We start from the raw sequence: 25,016 nt of genomic DNA on the forward strand, positions 1-25,016 counted from the left end.
TGACTAATACAGATCATGAAAAATAAACAGTTTCATTGCTTGCAAAGACATCCCAATGCTGCACAATAGAGTGACAGTTTTGTGCATTTCCAGTAGGGACAACAAGTGCAACATTACCTGTGTAATGACTGCTGGTGACGATGCATGGTCGACAGAATCTAGGTCCGCCTGAAACAAAGAGCGCTGCAAGCACATCTTTTCTGATCTTGTCACAGTATTCGCGCTCATCCACTTTTTCTTCCATTTAGGTATCCACACAATCCACTGGTGAAGCATTCTCTGCTACATGCGTAAGGCACACACTCCTTTTCAAAGCAGGAATTGCTTGTTCCTTTGATCATTCTTAACTCAGCCGACATACCCATTTCTGTAGAGTGGAACTTCTCATTCAACATATACAATTCACTTGCCTGCTTTCAGCACTCTCAGCACTAGGCGTTTATTTGATTTTGTGAAATCTGTACTTGAAATGCATTTACATGCTTATTTACAACCGTTTCCATTTCTCAAAGGAATTCTGCTTCTTACTTATGATCAGCACAAAACCAATAGATGATTGCAGTTTTCAATTCCTTTTCTTTTGAAACAAAAAGGAGAAATTGTATCGTCTATGTACTTATGAAGCGTTGCTTTACGTCCAATTACAGGTTTTAGGCCAATAGCTATATGGAAGGAATGCCTAGTGCTGCAGATAAGATTTGGAAGTAGGAGTATGTTACTCCCTCTTTTTTAAGTTAGGAGTAAAATGATTTTTAGGGAGTAAAATTATAAGTGCAATTCCCAATGAGTAAGTTATATGTGGGTAAAGATATGGTTTAACTGAAAAACGGAAATGTAATGATTTCTTTGCACCTAGTTATTCATGCACACATAAATACAGGTTTACTTCTTCCCATCAGGCACTATTGTAGGACTGGGCATGCCAAGCCAACATTATGAGGCGCAAATCTTCTTGCTGCTTCCATAGAAATATTCAGGATTCACATTAAAGGCTCATTAGAGGCACTAGATAAACAAAACAACACGAAGGCCAACAAGCTGAGCTCGACTACTCTCACAAGAAAATAATTAACCTAAAAATTGCTTACGCTATAAACTCAATATTCGCCTCTTTTGCACGCTAGGATAACCAGCGAGAACTTATCTGACCACAATGCATTGCAGCTACCCTTTCCCTTCACAGAAATATGCTAGGACGAGGGCCAACCATTGGTACAGCTGTGCTAATGGTGGAGATCGTAACGCACCAAGTCTTCCTGTTGGTAGATATAGAAGCATGTACAGTCCCACAAAAATAATGCACGTCAGGACATTTTCTAATTCATTTGCAATTCCTAGTTCCCGTTACAGGAGCTGACCGACTTATTTACGTCCCAAAATAATCCATGTATGTATTTATCTAGTAAAAAGTCCAACCCAAGCCAGCCGTAAGTGAAGATTAGATGTTTTTGAAACAGTAAAAAATTACCTGTGCGTGTTATGACTGCTATTCTCCCCTTCATAAACTGTGGCCATGCCTTATGGGCAGAATCCTGGCCTGTATGAGGCAAAGAGTTGCAAGTAGATCTTTCCCAAATCATTCACATTAGCAGCTCGGATGCACTTTTATTACTATTTATCGACACAATCCTTTGGTGAAGCATTCTCGATTACATGTTCATGGCAAATTGTCGGCTGAAGGAGGTACTGCTCGGTCTTTTTATAATTCCTAGTTCAACTCAGTATTTTTATAATTCATAATGCAACAGACATGTGAATTTCTGTAGAATTTCTGTAGAGTAGCATGTTTGATGAATTTTTGTCACTTCACAGGTTACAGCAAACTTTTTCCTCAGGCTGTTTATTTGATTTCATATTTCCGCACTTGAAATTTTATCCAGTTGCCAACGATCCATTATATTTGCTTAGCTAGTGATCTTATTTGATTATTGTACGTCGCTCAAACCCTTATGCACAACATGATGCTGTGAAGTGTGTAACTTCTAAGAGGCCTCCTGTTGGACAGATCATAGAAACTGCATAAGCAGATATATGCACTCAAGAAAACCAGGATTTATGGGAAAGAATCACTTAAACAGCAAGTGCTCACTGCCACATTTTTAATAACGGCTTGTCTATGAATAACATTGAGCCAGCCAATGTGCACTATTGCAAAATTATTTCCAGTAAAGGGTTTCCATCTCTCAGAGATTTAACTGTCAGCAAGCACAAAACCCATTGAAAAAAAAGGGAACAAGGTCACCCAACACACATGTTCTACTTCCAACTGCAGTGTATGAGAAACCTTTAACCCTTTGTAGATGGTCTGCTTATGTGCACCAAAAAATATGCTTCTCGCGTAATCCAGTGTGAAACCTCCTCTCCAGAATACACGAAAAGGGGGTAAAATAAAGGGGGTGCAGGGTAGGAGGAGCACGATCAGCCAAGTGGAGAGAGGGGGACAAACAGTCTGGAAAGGCATGGGTGACAAGGAAGTAGTCGTGGTTTCTGGAATGTCCTCTTGACAAGAGGGTGGGGGAGAAGGGAATATGCAGGAGATAAATGGGTGTCCCCAGAGGCAGCTGGGAGGTAGGGAAGAGGTATAGAAAAAATAAAAACAGTTTTATGCCAACAGCGGTGCATTGCAGATGCATTTTGCAAAGACCTGCAAGCAAGACCAAGGATGTCCTTGCATGGTCGGTTGTTAAGGAGTATAAAAGGTACTCGTCATTTTCTGCTTCAATTGTAGATACTATGGCTTCCTCTGGGCCCAACTAGTCTCTCACAGAGTATCTACTTCAAGAATCTCTTTGGCACCTACCTTTTCGTCAGAAGGTTGGCAGGATACTAATTTTGCGGGTGCTGCACTGGGGACCAAACCAAAAGGGTGTCTTCTCATTCAAGGCCTCTTACTGGTAGACAGTAATACACTGATATCGGCACTGCAAGATCGTTTTCAGTGTGGACGTCTCTGGTGCAATCTAGGATCATTGGTAGATGCAGTTATTAAATTGCCACTCCGACTACTGCAACCACATCAATGGTAGAATAAAACAATCTGAAGGCATCAATCTGTGGGGGATCATGGTTACCTGCATGCAAACTGATAGTGTTACAGCAACGTCCGTCTGACCTAACCAACCAATGCATGGCACAATAATTCTAAAGCCTCGCAATCCGGAATAGTAAAATATAAGGTTGAGGGGCTCAGGTGGTGCTAAGGCGTTAGAGTAAGTAGACCATACAGTGCCTTAGATTAAAGAAAAGTAATTGGCAAAGTCTTCAGCAGAGGATGAGGTGAAAGAGTAGAGTCAAAGCAAGGAGCAACTATGATGGATAGCTCGACAATCCCAAGAACAGATAAAATGGGTATGCATGTGACTTAGCAGAGTCCAGAGGTAGTAAAAGAGTCGCCCATGTGGGAAGTAGAGAAATGAGTGGGGTTTATGCCCAGGGTGCTCATCAGCTGTTTTAGGGGGAGGCAATCTACGGCTGTGGGCATGAGCAATGGAGACTTAGGTCAAAGTGCTGAAATTACTCGCCAGACACCCCAATTCAATTGAGTCAGCAAGAGTTGAAATGAAAGCTTGAAGAAAAGCCCTGCAAGGACTAGACAGCCTACAATACTGTCAGGTCTCAATAGTGGAGGGAAAGTTGAGAGCACTCAGTGTCATGGTTCAGAGGCAGATGGAGGGTGGGCTGGTGCGCTTTGGGAGCAGGGGGAAGCAGTTAGAATATGGTCAGAAAGTAGAGTCCAGTCAGAGCTTGTAGACCTTGACTGATTACAAAAAGCTTTGAGGAGGTGGTTAAGATATTGATAGAAAGAGGGGACCAGAGTGCCAAGCAGAAGGCAGGGCAGCATTTGACAGAAGAGATTTGTTGACCAATGAGCGATACACCCTGTAAAAAGTTTGAATACCACTGCTTTGCCCACTGAAGCTCCTGCTATACTGTGCTAACTCCACTGTTGCCAGACCAGACCCTTTACCATCTACCCTCAGTCATAATTCATACTTTATGTCTAACCTTAGAGCCAGCTCGTCCTTTAAATTACTGGTCCTCCATCTAATCCCTCTAAACTTTTCCAAAAAGCTCTTTATTCCCAGCTTTCTCTCAATATTGACTTCCAGCGCACACCTTTCAGCAACACCTATTTTAACACAGCTCACTTAAATGAATCTGCTTTTAAATGTCTTCTATCCACAATAACAAACGTGTGTTCTTTTTTGCTGATTTTCCGCCATAGACATCAATGGGACACCCTACCATTTGCTATTTTGTTGAACCTTTCCTGACCTTGAGGCAAATGCAGCCCTTTGCTTGATTTACCTTACTAAACCCATCTGTTTAGGGGGCACAGATTACACCCTCAGTGCAGGAGAACAGTTCTCCATAATAGTTTATTTGTCTTGCACAAATATGTGAATAGTAGGGACTTTTTGTCTCCCTGTAACTTTGTGGTTAGTTGCACGTTACATCCAGATGGCCACAAATAGTTTAGTGACATTTCCTTTATAGTCTACTGGTCCCATATTCTCCAAAATGGCTGTGGCACGAAATTTGCACCTGTCCTTTGGCCATCTTGTAGTTTAACTATTTTCCTGCCAAAGAGATGCCAGATTGTATGGTGAAGCCCTTTGCAGAGAAAAAGCTTCTGCTTTCCTGGGTGAAGTGGAAGTCTGTGTGTGTGGATGTTGGGGGCTGGCTGGGTGTGTCTGAATTTCACAGATGCAGTGGCCAGGGGATGTGTGGAGTACTGGACCGCCACATTGAATGGTGCAGACCCTTGCTGAAGGGAGGCAACTCCAGCCCTGATCCTAGATTAAAGGGCAACGCCTTTAGCCATTCAACAGATCATCATTGGTTGGGAGACAAAAGCCCATACGAAGGAGCATCCTGCGAAGAACCAAAACGCATTGCTGGACGATTCACTGGCAGCCCTATCTTCTCTTGCCCGGCAAAGTCCTGCCTCTCTTGCAGATGTGCTAGCCAGAGGTCCTAGTTAGCTACTTTGCTGCAACATTCACTGCCTCGAGTTGAGCTATGGTACCCCGCAGATACTCATTCCCCAACTACAAAAATGTGACTTGAAGCACCAGTTTGTTTCCTCACAGAAGGAACGCAATCCGCACATTTTCTTCAAGTGACCATCGCTGTCTCAACACCTGAATCGCACCCTGGGAGTATTCAATGGTTTCACCGAAGTGACATGTGCATCCACAAACCCATGGCACCCTACAACAGAACCAAGGTACAATTCCATTAAGCCCAGCAATTTCATGAACGGGTGTACATTAAAAGAACGTATCCCAAAAGATCAAACTACAAAATTACAGAGCCCACTTTTTGTAATTCAATCTTTAGGTATTTAACTGTTTGGCACCCGCACTCCCTTTAATGTCCCTGCAACCCCCACTCCCGTTCGGTATTATGGGCTTCGATCTAATCTACTATGTGCATTCAGAAATTTAGATTCGATCTGTCTGTCCATTTCCTGCAGGAACTCCTAAGTGGGTAGAGTGCAAAATACAGGGGGTGAGTTAACAGCTTTTTTTTGCTCCAGCCTCCATAAGGTTGTATGGTTGTAAAGCCTTAGCCCGATCCCTCAATAGTAGTGTTCCAGCCTGGTACCCTCCCTCACGCGTCTCCCCCAAGGTGGCTGGATTGGGAGATTGTTTAAGACTTTCCCACTGTTTTTCCTACAATTTGTAATGCCTACAACTAGTTGTTGGCTCAAGCCACTACTTCTTCAATATTCATGAAGGGATTCCTAGCCTCCTACAAAAAGACTTTGTAAGGACTTTTTAATATTAGAACCTTAATCCTATGGTTCTATTCAGCGCTTGCTAACTTTTTCTCAAATTATTGATTACTTACCTGGTTCCATTTCTTTTATTCACTTGCTTTATTATACTTAAGTAAACAGCACACCAAGGTGACTGTATACATCAGTAGTTAATGTTACGTGTTACTTGCCTGTTTTTTTTCATTGGCTAGTTTTCCAATGCTCATATACATATTTTTATTAATTCTGTATTGAGTGCGCTTAACTGAACCCTTCATCATTCTCACGCTCCCCTAAGCAGTGATCGAAGTGCTCACTCTATGCTTCAGTATCCCACACAGATCAGTTCATGGTCCTCAACCATTCCCCTTACAACGGCCCTTTCATATCCACACTTAACAAATTTGTATTCCCTTCCCTCTCTGATAAACTTCACACCTCTATATTGGAGATCTATGCATTAAACTCCAATTCGCTGCAACGTTTTAAACTCCAATTCGCTGCAACGTTCTTGTAATTCAAAGACAAGTTATATGTCCGTACCGCTTGCCTTCGCACCTGCCCCCCACATAATCAGCCATGAGCACTTGATATTTTTCTTGCTTGCTGTAATCCATGCACATTTATTCAGTCTTCCATACAATCCACCCCTTTTGCTCCTTTGATTACAAAAGAGCAAACAATAGAATAAATCAGAGTTGACGGGAAGCAGTGCGCTTCTTACAATGGGGCGAGTTGGAGGGAGATTCTAACAAGGTTGTGGAAGGGAGTAAAAGGAACAGTCACTGGGGACAATATATAAATGGGCATAAAGATGACAAAGGACAACCAACATTGCAGGTAGGCAGTACAGCCAGCTGTGCTCAGGACCAGACCATAAGTGCTAGAATGGAGGCAGAGGAAGTGAGACAGGCAAGTTAGAGGCAAGGGAAACATGTTAGCTAGTAGGCAGATGAGAGGTAGGTTAAGAGGGTATCTCAGAGGTGAGGTAGGTTTTCAGTTTGGTTGAACAAATTGTGTGGACTATTTATCGGATGTCCATGGGAAAACATTTCTACACAAGTGGAGCAAGAACAGAAAGAGCGGAAGCACAAGTAGAGAAGCTAAACGGGTAGTCGAGACAGAGCAGAGATTACGAGAAAGTTAGAGTTGGATAGATGCAAGCTGTGCTTTACCGAGGATAGATTTGTGAAGCAGGAAAAGAAATTTAAATCTGGCCTTATTTTACATCAGCCATTCAACATGGTGACAGTATGAGGAAGGTGGTGTAAAGCGAGGGGGTTCCAAGAGTCCTGGTAGCTATGTTAATGATCTCGTCCAGAGGCCAGAAAGCATAGTTGGGGGATGCAAGCACAGTAGTCCAGTTTAGAGAAGACAAGAGTGGTTAAGAAAAGTGGGTTGGCGGGGAAGAAGAGTACCTCTGTTTTGGTAGTTTAACAGTGTGTGTGAAGCCTTCCAATATTTAATGGCAGAGAGATCAGAGAATTCAGGACATGAGAACATTTGGGTGGCGTCCACAGAGTTGGCACAAGAACCCAAAGGAGATTAGTGCCCCAAAGTGTGAAGAGGAGCAGAGTCTTGTGGAACACCAAAAGTTAGAGGTGTTGTTGCTCCAAGAGACAGAATGGTGCAAGGTAGGATTCAATTCTGGAACAGGCTTGATCATGAATCCCAAGAAGAGTATAAAGGAGATCACAGTGGTACCAAAGGCAGCAAACAGGTCAAGGAGATTTAGGATAGAGCATGGGTTTGAATGCTTCAGAGGCAATTAGGTTGGACACTTTCACAAGAGCAGTTTCCGTGGAGTGACAGGAGCGGAAACCTGCTTGTAAGGGGTTGCGAAGGTTGCGGGTGTCTAAGAAATTGCTAAGACCCTTTCAAAGTTACCCAGTAGGCTCGGGTCAGCCCCTTGCTTTTTTAGGAGGGATGGCCGTGGCTGTAACAGAGGGAAAGCAAGCCGAGTCAGGAGGACAGCATGAAGAGTTCAGCAAGGTGAGCGGCCACAGGCATGACTAGCTGAGGAGCCAGAGGGATTAGCCTTCATCAATCGAGAGCACTTACTAGTGTGACTGAAGTGGGGGGATAATGGCAGAGTGTAAAATGTAGAAGACGGTTCGAAGTCTAATTTTGGAAATGTTTTCAGCAAATTATTCAGCTACATAGCAACACGCCCGACCAAAAAATACCCAATTTGTCACAATACTCTACACCTAAAAGAATACAGTAGATCACTAAGATCCAACGACAACCTCCTATTGGCACCCCCTCGCTACAAAACTACTAGAGCGGGGGCAGCAGCTTCACTATTCTAGCCCCTAAACACTGGAACACCCTCCCCATCAATATCAAAGAAGAATCCTCCTTCCCTAGATACAAGAAATTGCTTTTAAAAAACTGGTTATTTAACCAATATTAGCACCAAGGGACACGTCGCCGCATACGTAACATGCCAGTGAAAACTGTAAATATTGTCTATCTTGTTGTACCAGCTCGCCAGCTATGCTTAAATTTGTACTCTGTAACAATGTATTACCAATTCCTAAGTTGTCTTGTAACCACGCCGTGATACCAGAAGGTCTGGGCGTGTAACAAATAAAATTTATAGGTCATTAGCTGAGTGTGGAGTTGATGAGACTTGTTTATTTATTGTACATTTGTAAGGCACGTAAACATCAGGAAATTGTTTTAGGAGAGTTAAGGGTCCACTGTTGGCTACAATGATGGTTGGAGGGAGTCAATGGGGGTTACATAGAATTCCCTTTTAGCTCGATCAAGAGTGGACGTGAGAGTTCAGGGTAGAGAGTTGCAGGACGTCCTGCAAGTGGGTACACCTATTTGGGCAGCAGCCGAGGCATGTCTGCGAAGAGAGAGCATACGACTAGGTTGAGGATGCCGAGACTCAGGGGTGAAAGAAAGCAGCGGGAATATGTATGGGCGCAATATAAATATATATCATAGTAGGAATTGGAAGCAGGAGAAGGCAGTCTTGGTGGAAAAGGTACCGGATGCGGAGGGGAGAGAACTGTAGGTCGGAAACTGAATGATCAGATTTGGATGGTGCAACACTTAGTGTCTGGGAGAGAGGTGGAGATGTAGAGAGTTACCTCTTGTATGGTCAGGTAGGTTATGGATAGAGTGGAGAGTGTGGTCACCAGGAAAAGACTGAAGTTCAGATGTAGGGGGAAGGTTTAAGTCACCTAAGAGAATGAGGCGACATTTAGTGGAGAGAATCAAGGCGATGCCCAAGATCAAAGAATGGTCCAGTTGGAACAAGAGGGCAATAGATGGAGATGTGAACCGAGCAAGGCAGGGAGGACAACAGTAAGATTGTGAACACAAAAGAGGTAGGCGGGGACATGGCATTGGAGATTTTGAGAGGCATAGAGGTGGAAAGAGTACTTGTCCAACGCACCCACCTCTGCCAGTCAATCGAGGGGAGCGAACAAAGGATAGTCGAGCTGCCAGAGTCCGATAGCAAGACTGTCTAGGGAAGGAGAGTTGGGGTGAAAGTAGTCCGATTAGGGACATTTTCTTACACATAGACTGAACAATCCAGAGTGCAATATTCAGTTGATGAGGTAAGAAGTAGTACACAAGTTGAGTTTCAGAGGACACGAGGCGAGGTGGATAGGTGTTGGAGGCATAGTTAGCTTGTCATGAAAGAGGAAGAGAAATGAGAGTAGCAAGTTTTAATTTGTGAGTTTTATAATAGGGATAGGAAAGAATAAAGTTAAAGCATGATTGGAAAAAGCAAAGGGAGATGAGCAGGAATTAATGAATTGTAGGCTTAATAGCAGTGTGGAGAGAGTACAGTAAATAGGAAGCTTTGGGTGGTTCTTACACCGGCCCTTCCCCACCATCTCAACCTTCCATTGCACCCCCCCATTCCCTTTGAATGGCCATCTTCGGTTCCCTACTCTTCGTATTGTGGTCTAATATCGTTTTTTTAGGTTACACAAGATATCATCTATACTAGCCACTAAATACCGCTTGATCATTTGTCTGCCGCCCCCCCTCCTTTTTGCAGCGACAGCTCATCTTCCATTGACCTCCCACCTGTAAACATTCACATATTTTCTTGTGTACGTCATAAATATGGCATTTTTAAAAAATGTGGATATAAATGGCAGAAGGGCTTTGGCCATGCAAGTAAATAGGGCACAGGGATTGCCATTACTACCTAGTTAGTAAATCTGATCACCCAGGCGGTCTACTGACCTTTGTAAGTACAACTCTTGCTATAACTTTATCTTGTATCCTATTCTTCTTGTAAATTCATTCCTCACCTGTGTCTGTTTTTGATGATCCAGTAATGTAACCTCAGCTGTACGTAACAAGCCTTGCAATCCTCTTGATGCCCTTGCGCCCTGCTACTCCCGGGTTAGGTGCGCACTATAAATACTAAATACCCAACCCCAGGGGCCCAAGTAGCTCCACATGCAAAGGGGCAGCAGCAACTAGGGAGTACAGGACACATTTCTCACAGAATTAGATGTAGATAACACAAATGAAGAATTCAGTCGGTGGCTGCTAAAGGGAGCACCATGAACTTTAGGGTCTAAAACACCCTGCTGGGCTGGAAAAGGCGGTGGCGACTGCAAATACCCATGCCATGGCCACCAACATATATGCCCGGTTACTCAGATGGTGCTAGGTGCAGGCTCAAATGTCATGGCATTTAAGCACAGGTGCACATGCCCGATAAAGCATCATAACCACCTCACCCTTATCTTAAAAACATGTCAGTTTTAACATGGTCACCATCAGGCTCTTCCCTCCACTTGTTCATGTTTTAATATCAAACTTAGCATATGGTGTAATACATTGTAATTATTTGTAGGAAGTGCTTCAAAGCGTGAAGTCATTCTTAGGCATTGATGTTCGCGAATGATCCAACAAAATATAAACTAGTATGCTAGGCCAGAGTAATTCTGATCCCAACAATATGCCCATGGTAGGGTTGGCCTCTTAGGAAACCACTACAAAACAATGTTTTCCTTTGTGCTCCCCCGCCTCATTAGCCATTTTGGGAGTTGTCTGGGAATTAAAAATCAAACGTCTAGTTTATTTGCTAGATCACTGATTTAGGTACCCATGCAATTTTCATCCAGCCTTTTCCCCACTTTCCATGCTGGGTGTACACTAGAAGTTTAAGGGGATGGAAGCCGACTCCAGTGGCACCATCATAAGGATGCATTCTGGCAACTGGAGGGTGCATTCATACAGTGCCCTCAAAAGCCAATCTTCACTTAAATCACTGCCTGTCAGTGCTTTTGTATCATTGTGCAAACATGGTCTCAAAAGCTGAGCAAATGCCACTTCCAACAACCGCCTTGCAAAAAGCATTTGTTGTGGCTCACTCTTACAAACTCAAATAGGACCTTACGTAGTGCATTGCAATCTTGTCAACTTTGTGCGATAAGCAAAAAAGAAGTGTCTGATGTACTCCAAACTCCATACAGAATGTGCCTGTAGCCCAGGCCGCCATTTGATTGCATTCCTAGGACTGGCCAAATGCCTGCATTTCAACCAAGTTAGAAACATCAAGTGCACTAGTGAACAGTCACTATGTATTAACATAGCCACACGTGGCAAGTCCTAGGCTGTGTTTTAGCAATGTTTAAGACCCTTTCTTCCCCAACTGAGCTTCTGCATAAGAAGACCGACCTTTCCCATTTCAAGATAGAAGGTAAAGTGAATGGGTTGGGACCATTTCAGCCAGGCAACAAGCAGTTACTTCAACATGCAGATGCACAAAATAGCTGCATCAGCGCACAAAATCAGTGTAAGTGATCCCTTCTGGACAGGATCCGGTATAAGCAAGTGGTAGAGGGATCCTTTTTTGGGGCCATCGCCCCATTTGAGTTGCAAAGAAACAAGATACCGACAAATTAAAAGACAAGCTCACTATGGCAATGCTTGCATCAACATTACAGACTGCGATTCGGTCAGTCATTTCTTTCCTGTGGTACACGAAATTCAGCCATCAAGAGCATAATCTAAGAGATCACAAAGTTAGCACCTTGCTCACCAGAGGTAGAATAGGCATTCTTTTTTTTTAGCAAATGCTCACCACCATTCAATATTAATTGTTCAACTTGTGACTGCACAGTAGTAGCATTTTAATATGGGGCAAGGTGTGTGACAATGTGCAGACTAACCAGATTGAGTTTTTGAACCGAAAACACCAAGCTCACATTTTAGAATGCTCTATTGCTGAGGGTGTTTGACAGCCGTGATTGGTCAATCTGTGTGCTATACAACCGACATAGCCCGCAGATTACAGCCCGGAAAAATTTAAGCAAAGCCCACATACGAGACGGTGGCAGTTGATTTCAACATGGCACACAGAACAAACAGTTAACGTTCCATGCTGCCTTTGCAGCATATGCCTGGCGTGGCCCGCCTCATCAAAGAAGCAAACTTCCTTTCATTTTCAGTTGGCAATATCCAGCTGTACTGTGTGCTGCACTGAAACAGCCACGTTATAAGAAAAGACATTGGGATGCAGAAGATTGCTAGGAAGGCACTGGAGAAATATAAGTACCTCACAGTTAGTAATAAAAGCTACAGCTACATAGTTAAGATGGGTAAAATAGCTGTATTACACATTTAAGATTTTTAAATGACATGCAAGTAATTTGTTAAGAAGTCCAACCCTATATTTGCACACACTAAAAGATGAAACATTTTGCATTTATTTCTACTTTAAATGTTTCTCATTTATTGTACTTAAAGCACTGAGGGTGCTCCAATAGCTTTATAGACCTGCAGCTTGGGCCGTACTGGGCGTAGGGTGCTCGGGCCATGCCCCCACTGAGGTTGTCAGTGCTATGCCTGGCTTCTGCGCCATTCGCAGAATGGCCTCCGGCGGGGGCCCCCCTTAGTGCCGACACCCTCATTGGACATGGCAGGGAAGGGGCGGCCACAGCCACCTTGCCTTGCCACGCCCCGAAGGGGTGACATCACTCAGGTGCGACGAGGTTGGCGTCAGCCGAGTCCTATAAAAGGGGACCCAGCACGTGAAGTAGGACTCTTGCCCTCGTGCGGATTTTGTTGCCCTCCCACCCACCTTTCATGTTATGTTTTTGATGTTATGCTTTCTCTTTCAGACATGCCCAGTGGATGTTACATGGTGTTCCCTTTAGAAAGTACTGGCGGACCACAAGGGAACTGCACAGCCATCAGTTTATAATGAACGGCGCCCAGGAGTATTACTCAGGGGAGGCCCTAACTCCAAACAGGGGGGGGGGAGGGGAAGTGCATCAATGGGAAAGATAAAGGAGAGTAACAACGAATACAACTAAGGGAGGGGAATGTAAAAAAGAATCTTAAGAGGAACTGGCTCGGCCAAGGTGGAAAGGTTGGGGGGGGGTGAAATGGGGGGGGTGAAATGGGGGAGGGGAACCTGGGACGTGCGATCGGCTAATGGCGGGTTAGGAGGAGATATGGGGGCAGCTACAAGGGGCCGCTTATGGAGAACTCTGGGTAAGGCATTTGGCAGCCGGTGGGTGGAGGCATAAGCAGAGCAGGGGGGAGAGCTGGGGGGGACCTTGTTAAGCATGGTTAAGGGGAGTATGATGGGGGTGGGAGGGACTTTGGGTTCCGGGGGTAGGTAACTAGGGGTGGGCTCGGGAGAGCAGGAGGGCAGAAAAGGGGGGGGGAGACAGCTAGGGGGTCTAGGGCAGTAGGGCAGCCCCGGGTTTCGACGTAAGGGGGGATTCCAGACAGGAAAAGGGATGCTCGCAGGGGGAACCACAGTGGTAGGAATAGAGAGACCACCCAAGGGAAGGGAAGAAAAGGATATTTAGGGGAAAAGGGAATCAGGATGAGGGCAAAAGGAGAAGTGGACGATCCTAATGAAAGAACAAGAGAAACTAAAAGGAAATGAAAATGCACTTAAATAGAATGGGGGAAAAGAAAATGAAAGAAAAATGAAAGAAAAATTAAAAACAAAAAGGGCAAAAAGGGTAGAGAGGGACAGATAAGGAGGGACGGGGTCCTCAACGGGTCTGCAAGGACCGGAAGGGGCGGGGTTAGGATGCTATTCCTCAGCGCAGGGCAACCCGCTTATAGAATTGTATGCTCCAAGGGCCAAGACCAAAGGCAGGTCAATAAATAGAAGCCATTTCTATTTTGACACCCTAACAGCACTGCATTCTTTTCCAGTTAAGTGAATTTACTTCCTCTGGTTTTATTTGCCCTTAGAGCCCTCATCCTCTCAACTCTCTGGAGGCGAGCCGCTTTTCCAAACAGATTTGGGGTAAATCCCCATCCTCGCAGGAGCCTCCCCCTGGGACAGCCTTGCTGCCTCGCCGAGTCTTGAGCTGTACCTCAAGTTCCAGAAACTCCTTAAGACCTGCCTCTCCATGGCTAACCCTTCTCTTCCAAACATGCTCAGCTTGCTAACTGGTTACATGGTGCAACACAGGTCCCAGGAAAGTCCTGTACTTGCCTCCAGGCCTCTGCTTGGCACTACCGCACTCTGAATTTGCTCCATGAGTCGCAACCACTTGCACTTAAAGCCAGGCCCTTACCTGCCCCCTCCCTCCCTGAGCACTTGCACAATCTTTAACATACTAGCAAGTCTGTCCTCCCTTCGGCTCCCCACCCATGCTTGGTTGTACCCGAAATACTCGAGCATAGGCGTATTAGAGGCAGCCGAGTATGGTAGTTTATTGCATGCCCCCTACATTGCCAGTCATGAACTTGCACGAGCTAAAATGCCTTGGCCTAGTATGCTAGATATTTTGGCCCAAGAATGGTAAACTTTTCCATAGTTTTATTCCCCCTTTGAAGCACTTATTGTGTATAAGCCTCTTACAAATAAACAATTCCATGTGTGGGATCCACTCATGGACTATGCCTCAAATAACCCATTCAATGGGATCACTGCACGAACAGGAGGTAGTCTGATTAACGCCAATCCACACGGGGAGCAGTTGGAGATATCTGGCTGCCTTTACTATAATTGCAAATTAATAACACGCTTCAATACCCAGGTTTCTAAGCACGGACCCGGGGAACAAACCTAAGTTGCTCTGCATTTTGCTTCCAAGGCGAGCGTGTTGCCCGTGCAGTAGCACAACGTTCCCTGGAGGGGACGTCCCCTGCAAGTGAGACCTGTGATGCCCAGAGCCATATTTTCAGAATTGTATAGGGTCCCATTTGCTCGTCACACACCTTTCAATAAGCAAACTCCATCATGGCATTTGTAACACAAAAGCCCACATCTATCTAAATTCTTGTATTGCGCCACAAACCAAAGGGCCCCAGTGCGCACACAGGAGAAGGAAAAAAACAGACAACAGAGAACAAGAACAATCAAAGAAACATAAGACGCAATAGAAGCAAAAGGAATCCAGTACTCATAGAAGCCAGAGTAAAGGTAAAATATGACGAGATACAAGATTCAGTGCAAAGGCACTATACAGGGAAGATGAATATGTCTTAACCTTTGTCAAACAAGGAAGTCTTTCTTTGTTTCTTAAAGATGAACAAGGAGCCACTATTAGCGAGGTGTTTGGGAAGTGAATTCCATAGGGCCGGGCCCATTAATCAAAGCTTGTGCCTCCAAATCTTTTCAAGGTGAATGGGGGTGAACCAGGATAGTGTCGCTGCTTGAGCGCAGAGAACCACCAACTTATTTCTTTTTTAGTCTAGCAGCAAGATAAGATGGAGCTTTACCATATAGGCATTTAAACACAATGGTTGAACCGTTATGTTGTAACCGCTGTTGAACTGGCAGCCAATGTAAGCTACGCCTAGCATCAGAAACATGCACATTTCGCTGAGGCCCATTACAGCACGTACTGCACTATTCTGTATGACCCGAGTACCAATCAGAAGACTGTTGCAGTAATCCAACTTACAGTTAACAATTGCAGCTGCAATCAAAGCATGATTTTCTTTGGACAGATATGGACGTTATCTGCCATAAGAGGATTTACGGTAGTTGGTCTGCCGGGTAAAAGATAACTGTGGGTCAAAAAAGACCGAGTTTTTACAGATTTTGATTTTAGATGCTCACCAGTAAGTTTGATGACAATCTGCGTGTTATCAGCATAGTTGGCGAAATAAATGCCCATAGCTGACAAAAGAGCGCAGGGGAGACATGAGTAAATATTAAAGAGTAAAGGTAAAGACATGAGCCCTGTGGAACACCACATAGCAGTAAGGATGCCATAGAGTAAGCATTGTCCTTTGTTACATTCATGTTCCGTGGACCCAGGAATGATTTAAACCAGGCTGATGCTTCAGATGAGCATTTATCAATTGTAATTAGTATATCCGCCAGAAGTTGATGATCGACTAAATCGAACGCAGCAGATAGATCTAATAGCAGCAAGGCTGTATGGCCTTCATCAACAAGACCAGCAATATAGGATTTTAATTCCAGCAGCGCACTCAGTCCCATAATTAAGACGGAACCCTGACTGTTGGGTGGCTAATATATCATGTCCCTCGAAGGTTTAATATTGACAATACGCAATTTTGTCCAAGATTTTCAACATAAAGGGAACATTGGTGATTGGACAATAATTCCCCGCCCCAGCAGGGTCCAGGTTTTCCTTCTTGAGCAGTGGTGTGACCCAGGCTTCCTTTATATCCTCAGGGACATAGGATTCCTGAAAGGATCTATTGACAAAGGTAGTGATCCATGGGGCAAGAGTAAGGATATGATCTTTGAATAGGGAGGCTGGAAAAACATCTCCTTTGCAGGAGGTAGGTTTAAGTTTAGAGACAAGTGTCAATGACGTCTATAGAAACAGATCTAAAGAAATCTCCAGTATTATCAATAGTATCTATAGCAGATATATTGGCAGAAATGAGTTTGACCTAAGTACTGATATTATTTTGATGAGTTTATTTACAAAGCTGTTGTGGATGTTTTGACACCATGCACTGTCCGCCGGAGGCAATGATGTAGTAGTGCAACCATTTCGCTCCCGAAGAATAACAAAAAGCTCTTTAGAGCTAGATTTAGAAATCTGGGAATTGAGATGGGATTCTTTAGTGGAGCGAATAAGTGACTTGTAGTGTCTGAGAGCATGCTTATAAGTGAAGCTAGACACAGATGGTTGTTTGTGACATTGTCGTTCCAGTTGGCATTTTTTAGAGCGAGCTTCAGTTATTTCAGCTGAGAACGGAGTATAAGATACATTTTCCCCATTTTAGAGGATTTAAGTTGAGCAAGTATTTCAAAAGCATCAAGTGCAGATCTTACATTTGCTACAAAAACTTCAAGTGGCACGGACTTCTCCAAAGATGTAATAGAGGTATGACTGTAGCACGAAAAGCATCTTGTGATTTTGCGTATATTCCTTGACATATCAGGTGGAGCTGACCGATTGTTAGTATGCATCGGTCTGGAAACTTACAGACAAGTGATCTGACCAGATGCATCTATCTACATTGATGTTACTAATAGGAGCATGTTTTGCCATTACCCAATCCAATACATTACCACCTATATGGGTGGGAACCTTGACATACTGGATAAAGGATAATGAATAGAGATTCAGATAGGGAGGCACATGGTACACCCAGTAGATTATCAGCCCAGGGGTTAATATCTCCTAGTATAATAGTGGGTGAGTGAGGCTTACAAGAGTTGCCAATAAAAGCCAACAGTTCTTCAAACAGGGGACTGTTGGTAGGAAGTTTATAAAGCACTACAAAATTAAGACTGTTGGGTCAAACTAAGTTTGATAAAGTCTCACATTGGTCAAAGACTGGTTTATTTTAAGGGCAGTTCTATAAATTACTGCCACACCTCCGCCACATTTTTCCTGTCTATCAGAATGAAAAAAGAACCAGGGGGAGTAGCCATTTGTAGAGAATGAAAGGCAGCATCATGGACCCATGTTTCAGTAAGAGCACATATATCCACTTGTTTCTGTACAATGACGTCCGCAACCTCATGACAATGCTTGACTAAGGAACGTGTATTAAGCAACAAGTATTTCATTACAGTCCCTGTTGGTGTCAATTTACTAGGTGGGTTTGAGGCCAGCCTAATGATAGATTGCAATGGCAAAATCTGCTCACATTCACTAAGATTAAGGTCTAATCAAGTGCGTCGGAACAGGAGCAATACGGCCGCGCATGACCAATAAAAACCTATTTCTACGATTGCGTGAAATAGAAGAGACAAGGTCACAGCGAGACGTCACGTCTGATCAGTTATCAATAAGGAGATATAAACAGGAGGTGGCAGATACAGATACACACCACCACAAACCGCCCCAGACGCGTCCAACGTGTCAAGAAGTACAGTGCAGGACTATAGAACGGCTGGTATTTGTAGTTCTATATTCCTACAGATATACGAACTGCTTCACGTTTTCCCCTTAGGAGGAGCGATTTATAACAGCAACAACAGAGTATAAAATGCAATCTAAATAAAGTCCTGCCACTACCACTGTTGCATGCACGTTAGTGCTTACTGTCCAAAATCTAAAACTGGGCTTCTAACAAACAAGATCTAATATTTCTAATCCTACAGGAAAAAGGGTGGTAATTTTAGCACCAATTCAGCAGGATACCAATTGTAATGAGGCCCAATGTGTCCACATTCTGTATTGTATAAAAATTGGTCTCCACTTATTATGTAGGTAGTGAATTTATATGCATGGACGGCCGAGATTTGCCCAACTAGTATGGAAAACGTGGTCTTAATTAGCATGGAATGTGGTAGTTTGTTTATTTTACCTTAAATGACATTCATCCAAGTGCTTGACTCTGGATTTCAGCAAGTCGCTATAAATAAAGTTTTCAATTATCCGTACTTAAGAGAAACTAGTATAACATTTTACACATTTGGGGCTAGACATGCTAAACCTACCAACCAACTATGGGACTTAAGCATGACTTGGTGTCTTGTGCACCTATAGCAACTCTAGAAAGGGGTTTAAACTAACGTTGACAAGATAGCCGCATTTAGTTAAGTATTACTTGTGCGTCGCCGCACCCAGAAACTTAAGTTTTAAAGCATTCTTAAGAGGGTGGAACAGGAACCCATGTTGTCAGCAATTTTTACAAGACCCCAGACTCATTTTCCCCTCAAGGTCACAGGAATTCAACCCTACATGCCTGGCACGTCAGATGTTTAAAAGTGGATCCAACCGCAGTCAAACCTGTTGGGCATGGCATAGGTGAGCATTAACAGTGAGTGCGTACACGTGCCTATGGGTGATATTAAAACCCCAACCCCCAAGTGACACCCCCTCATGCGACAGAAAAACCAGCAACATTTTTACATGTCCACATCTGGCAGACGTAGTTAAGACCACAAGACATTTATACTAACCCACACCCAAAAATGCAACTCCCCTTTTAACACTAGGATTAAAAGCAGCTCCACCAAAACGGCAAATATTACCCACCCGCCATTCTGATGCAAAGAGCCGGGGTCACCGCTTCCTTACCTGCATGTGCATCAAGAGGGTAGAGACCCTGCGAAACCCTCGATAAACGAAGGCAACTCACAAGCCAGACTTCATGTAACGCGGTCAGTATATGAGGGCAAACTATCAGTGCTCCAATCCACACCTTAGACTAATCTTAGAAAGCTTCATGTCTTATCTGAAAGCAAACACCAGTGAACCACAAAGAAATAGGCGTGAACGCAAGCCAAATGTTACCAACAATTTGAACATTCATTTTAAAGCGACTGCCCACTAGCTCCCCCCAAATAACGTGTTACTGGTCCCCTTTCCCGATTAACGATTGTAGATTCAAGTCAGTATACAATTTATTCAAATGTGTTTGTGAGCCATGCCCCCACAACAGCATTAAGGGTTCATAAGTAATCATGTGTAAATATATATGTCCTTAATACACAAAACGCATTAAGATTTTTAAGTTGGAATTTTTAAGTAGTCAATTTTGTTCACTGGCGTGTGCGCCCAATGTGGGCACACAACCATGTAGTCTTATACTTGTGTAAATTATGAGTTTACCTTTGTAGTCAACAGCGGAGTCCATTTTCCCTTGCCTATTTAAAAAGTACTTATAGGTGACAACTTGGCCTTAAATGCAGCATGAGGCGTTGATGTTTTAGCTGATTTGGTATTGCACCAACTGCTGAAATCAAAAAGAATGTGTTATGCACTGGTAAGGAACAATCCGGTTTTGTTTTCCGAGGGAAGGGCTACAAAACGTGTGCACGTTTACCTTTTCGATTGGCACCAACCAGGTAAGTGACGTTACAACGAAAAATTCCAACTACCTTCCATTACATGCAGGTTGAAGCTACGGTCAAGGCGCCGAATACAAGACTGCTACCAGAGCAGTTTACCTCCATTAATTGATCCACATGAAGAGTTGGAACCATGCGCCCTCAAGTGTTCCCTTAACGCCTAGATCAAGCCAATAGAATTCCCACAACTGTCCATTTTATATACACTGATTTTCCGACAAAGACCAGTACGTCGGTAATGTATGGTACTTCACCAGCTGTTGGAACCAAGAAAAAGAAAAGAGCTGGTTGTTAAAAGTAGAACGTGGCTGTGCGTTTATATTAATTTCAGCAGCAAAACGTATAAACATTAACTTAAACAATCATGATACCACACACTCGCCCTTCCAAAAATAAAGTGAAAGTTCCGTTGTATTCATTTTATTGGAAACGTACCGATGTTAAGTTTAAACGTCTTTACATTACACATTATGTACAGCACATCACAAATGAAAAACGCGTGTTTGATAAAAACATTTGCTAAAGGTCAGCAGATGGACAAGTATTCAAACTCGCTAGTTTCTAAAAATAACTTACTTAATAACCTGAAAGCGGCAAAACGATGACAATGTAGCATTACTGTAACCAAACATTTACTACCATTACAATTGAATTCTCTGGCTAAGAGGTAGGTGGGTTCAAGGGGGAGAATTCTTCGGGACTGAAGGGCAAGTCAGTGAGACGGGAGGCAATAAGCCTGCGAGGACCCTTTAAAAAAAAAAAAAGTGGTGTAAGATATGCCGAAGATCAAATAGTGCAGTTGACCAGGAATGGGAAACTCGCGGGCGGGCGAAGTTAGTTAGCCGTTACCCCCCACTAGACTTATTCAGTAACTGCATTTCCCATTCAAGTAGATTCTTTCAGTAATTCACCCCCTCCAAAGCGGACAATATTTAACATGCTCGGCTCAACCTTTGCAAAGGGTGCTCCAACATCGGCCTTGGTGGTCCATGAGAAGCAGCAATGCCACCTTCAGGTAGGGACAAGTCCTAAAAGAGAGCATAGGTTTAAATAGTGTGCTAGCAACATGAAACCGCAAATCCGACACACGAGAACTCCCGCCACCCACAAAAGCCGGGTCCTCAGAGGCTGGAGACAGGTATTGGGGCATGACAGTTTAATATGAGTCTTGAAAAAACTGCAGCATGGTTTACCAAGGCAATGCCCCACGGGGCCAGGTAGTAACTGAGAAATGGGGAGAACGGAAAAGCACCAGTCCGGGAGTCAGTTCTCAAAAGTTCAGTGGCGAGGCCACATTGCGGTCAATGTTCATAGTGCTGATGGAGTAGTGCTGCGGTGCTCGGCTCAGTTCGTGAAAAGCTTCGATGTCCAAGGTGCTTTCCAGCTTCTGTGCGCGAAGTTCACAAGTTTCCGATGCAGACGCTCGTCGTGGTGTGGGGGCTGTGTGCCCGTGGAAGATGTAGTACCTGCACTGCCTTAACGCCCCCTCCAAATATTGAACAGCACACGTCGGTGGCCACTGTTTCCAAACACGCTAAACGCCCCCCATATTGGAATACTAACGTTTACCACCCACCAGTTTCAAAATTCGCGATAGCCCCCACCCCACAAAAACGGGATGTTCACAATCCGTTCCTTAGCTTGTTAAACAACCACCTCCACAAAGCGAATTCACCCGAATCGGATCCTACGGCAATTAAGACTCGTCCGGGCCCAGATTTACGGCCGGAGGTCCGGTCACCTAGCGCCATCTTGAAGGCTATACGAGCGCGATAACCCGCAAATGAACAAATAATCAGCACACCCATCAATACATACTGCGCCTTCTTATGTTACAACATCACAACAATCGACCGCCTTCATCGTCGTTTGATGCAGCCTGCGCCCGCTCGCCATTTTATAAACACGATTAAGTTAATCTCAAGAAACCGTATTTAAAAAGACTGCCACCCATGCCATGCAATGAACGCCGCTTTAGGAAAACGATACCGCCGTCTCAGTCAGATCAGAAACACCCGGCCACTATTTAGGTGCAAGCCTACGCCCGGCCGCCATTTTAAGGTGCAAGCATACGCCCGGCCGCCATCTTAAGGTACAAGCATACGCCCGGCCGCCATCTTAAGGTGCAAGCATACGCCCGGCCGCCATCTTAAATTGCAGCCTACGCCCGGCCGCCATCTTAAATTGCAGCCTACGCCCGGCCGCCTTATTACGACTCGGGTAAAAAAAAGAATGCCGAAACAGCCCTTGAAACATAACAACCCCACGTATGCTTAAAACGAACGAGCCGCCCGCCTACTGACAAATGACATTGCCTTCTCCCATCAGTAACGTCCAAACGCAATCTCACCAAGCAAACGCGGCCATTTTATTACCCTCGTCTGCCATTTTATGAGCATAACCCCAAACTTAATTTCGCGTTCAAAAAGTCGTGTCATCCCAAACCCCGATCTCATAACCGTTAAACGCACATTAAATCCCGCCTTCATTGCATGTTAAATAAGAATTTACGGCAGTCTAATGTCGCCATTTTATGGTTGTCGCTCGGTACCTCGACCTCTAAGTCAATAAGCACCTTTACTGGATAAGTTAACACTAAAAACAAACGACCCGTTAACGCTGTCGCCACTACGAAAACAAACCACGGAACCAATACGGCACAATTAACCAGAACCCTCCTCCGATGTAAAACGAACCGTCCCGAAAACGTCCTCATGCGAAACTTATCTCGATGTGCCACCCAATCCAATTACGGGTTGATTACACCTCCTAGCCACTCACGAAAACCCCACCCCACCAGCTAACTTACCTAATAGAGTTCCCTGGTCAAACTGCGTATAACACCTATGTCAGTGGCCTTTATAGATTTTAAAGTATCCATCCGCGAAAGAAACATGAAATATAGTCCCGATGGTGATAGGTTAAACTGTGCCTTACTTCCCACACCCCGTCCTCCCATTGGGTATAGGGTGAACGGCCGGGAGCCGCCTCTGTGACTAGGCGGTGATATCACTGTGACGTACCTATTATTGCTGCGTATTGTCTTTCTGTTGACGCATGGGTGCGTGAGTAAGGGCGTGACTGGTTTTGCAGTCTGCGTATGCGGCATTTCTTCCATTTTAAAACTGCCCTTTCCAGGAATTATATTAGGGTTCGCACAAACGAACCGGTCCGGTGTGCAACATATATAATACAAAGACTAGATTTTAATATTCTAATTAACTGTGAAAGCACAGTCATCGGACTGCCATTTATTTATTTTTATTGAACATTGTATTACATCATTTAGTTGTATTCAGCTTCAGACATGCCATTGTATGGATGAGATTAATTTATAGCCATACTTGCCAAACCTTCCGATTCAGGTGGGAGACTCAGGATGCTATTATACAAATTTTTGCTATTTTTTACTTTCCTTCCTAAAATAATGTGATGTCCCCTTTAAAGTTGTAAGTCATAACCACGTCATGATGTGCTGCCCTTAAAAGGATCCTCGCGCCAGCACGTTAGATAGTATGGCGGCGGCGGACTGTGTCTGTTTTTATGTCCCTTATTCCGGCCGAGGCGTCGGCGGGAAGCAGGGAGGGTAGGCCCGGACAGCTAGGCCTCGCTGCGCAGCTCCCGTGGGAGCAGTAAGGACACGGACACTCTTGTGTTGCTGTCCTGCCTCGGAACTGCCTGCGCGGAGCGGTGGCGGGGCTTTTATTAGAACGCCTTGCATCACCGCGTAGCGGGACGCAAGGCGGATATAACATTCCTCCTTTATTTTAACAACAATGACAATAAAACATTTCTCAGCCAACCGGGCTTGCCGCTTTTCATTATTTAGTCTCTCGGTGGGGTCTTCTGCCACTCAGAGGCCCTCATTACGACCCTGGCGGAACGTGTTAAACGGCGCCGTAAAAGGTGATGGCACCGTTCAACCCGTTCCGCCACATTTCGGGGTCCCCTCGCGGGACACGGTAAGCACGTCTGGGGAAACCGGGTCCCGCGAGGGGAAGAGGGAGCAAACAACGGGCCATCTCGTTATGGCCCGTTGTTTGCTCCCTCTCCCATTCCCATTCAGCCCTATCGGGGCTGAAATGGGAATGGGGAAGGACCGGGTCCTTGAGGGAGGAATTACCGGGCCATCTGAACTCAGAATGGCCCGGTAAGTCCTCATTCCGAGGACCCAGACACGGATGCGATTTCGGCGGCAGCCATGCCGCCAATAGCAGCATGGCTACCGGCCCAACTCGTAATGAGGGCCATAGTCTCTGAGTCTGGCCGGGGGCCAGGTCGCAGTTCTTAGGCTATATCTTCCACCTCTGGGTGCAACCCCTGTCTCCCCTCGGGTTGCTCACCTTCACTGTTCGGCTCACCCAGTTCTAGTTCACTCGGTTCCTCTGTCCGGATTTTCATGTCCCTCGTCCCTAGGCGGATTCTCTTCTTCCTCAGGGGGACACTCGCCGTCCGTCCATAGATTATTTGGCACTGCCTTGAACCATGAAACATTTCTCGTTACTTGTCTTTGCCCCCTTTTCGCGGTTATCATGGTGCCATGCCGCCGGTTTATTGTCCATGCGGCAGCGTCATATCAGGTGTCTAGTTTAGATTTAGATGGGTTCCTCACCATGCCCACTTCATCACCGACTCAGTGGTCGGACCGCATGGCATTCCTCTTGTTGCTCATGTGAGCGTTTGCCCCTGTTCTTATTAGTTCGGTGCGCTCGTGGTCGAACGTGTCTGTGCTCCTGCTCGGATGGTGTGGTATGGAGGAGTTAATGATTGTGCCATACATTAGGTCTGCCGGCGGTATTCCCGTTGTGCTGTGGGGTGTAACTCTGTAATTCCGTAGGAATCGGTATAAGTCCACCTGCCATGGGTTAACGTTGACGCGCGACAGGCGCAATACCTTGTTTATTGTCCGCATGTAGCGTTCCACGTCGCCGTTTGCCTGTGGCCATCTCGGCATTATGTGGTGGTAGCGGATGTTGAGTTCCATGAGGTATTTTTTGAATTCTTCACCTTGGAAAGGTGGGCCATTGTCGCTCCTGATTCCCCTTGGGA

General features: G+C 44.8%; 1 long non-coding RNA gene across 4 annotated transcripts; it reads right to left on the bottom strand.

Moving 5' to 3' along the window:
- Window positions 1-564: 564 nt before the first annotated feature.
- On the bottom strand, window positions 565-22,770 carry LOC138581099 (uncharacterized). Of its 4 annotated transcripts, none has more exons than XR_011304432.1 (3): window positions 19,729-22,770; window positions 19,195-19,351; window positions 565-2,960 (listed from the first exon to the last, which is right to left on the bottom strand). It is a non-coding gene; the product is annotated as an uncharacterized lncRNA (long non-coding RNA). The 4 variants fall into 4 exon arrangements; XR_011304433.1 differs by having other exon boundaries at window positions 565-1,994; window positions 2,801-19,351; XR_011304435.1 differs by lacking the exon at window positions 565-2,960 and having other exon boundaries at window positions 8,548-19,351; window positions 19,729-19,849; window positions 20,067-22,770.
- Between the last annotated feature and the right edge of the window lie 2,246 nt (window positions 22,771-25,016).

This window comes from Ambystoma mexicanum, chromosome 3p (genome assembly GCF_040938575.1).
Source record: "Ambystoma mexicanum isolate Mex_15411 chromosome 3p, UKY_AmexF1_1, whole genome shotgun sequence".
Lineage (NCBI taxonomy): Eukaryota > Metazoa > Chordata > Amphibia > Caudata > Ambystomatidae > Ambystoma > Ambystoma mexicanum.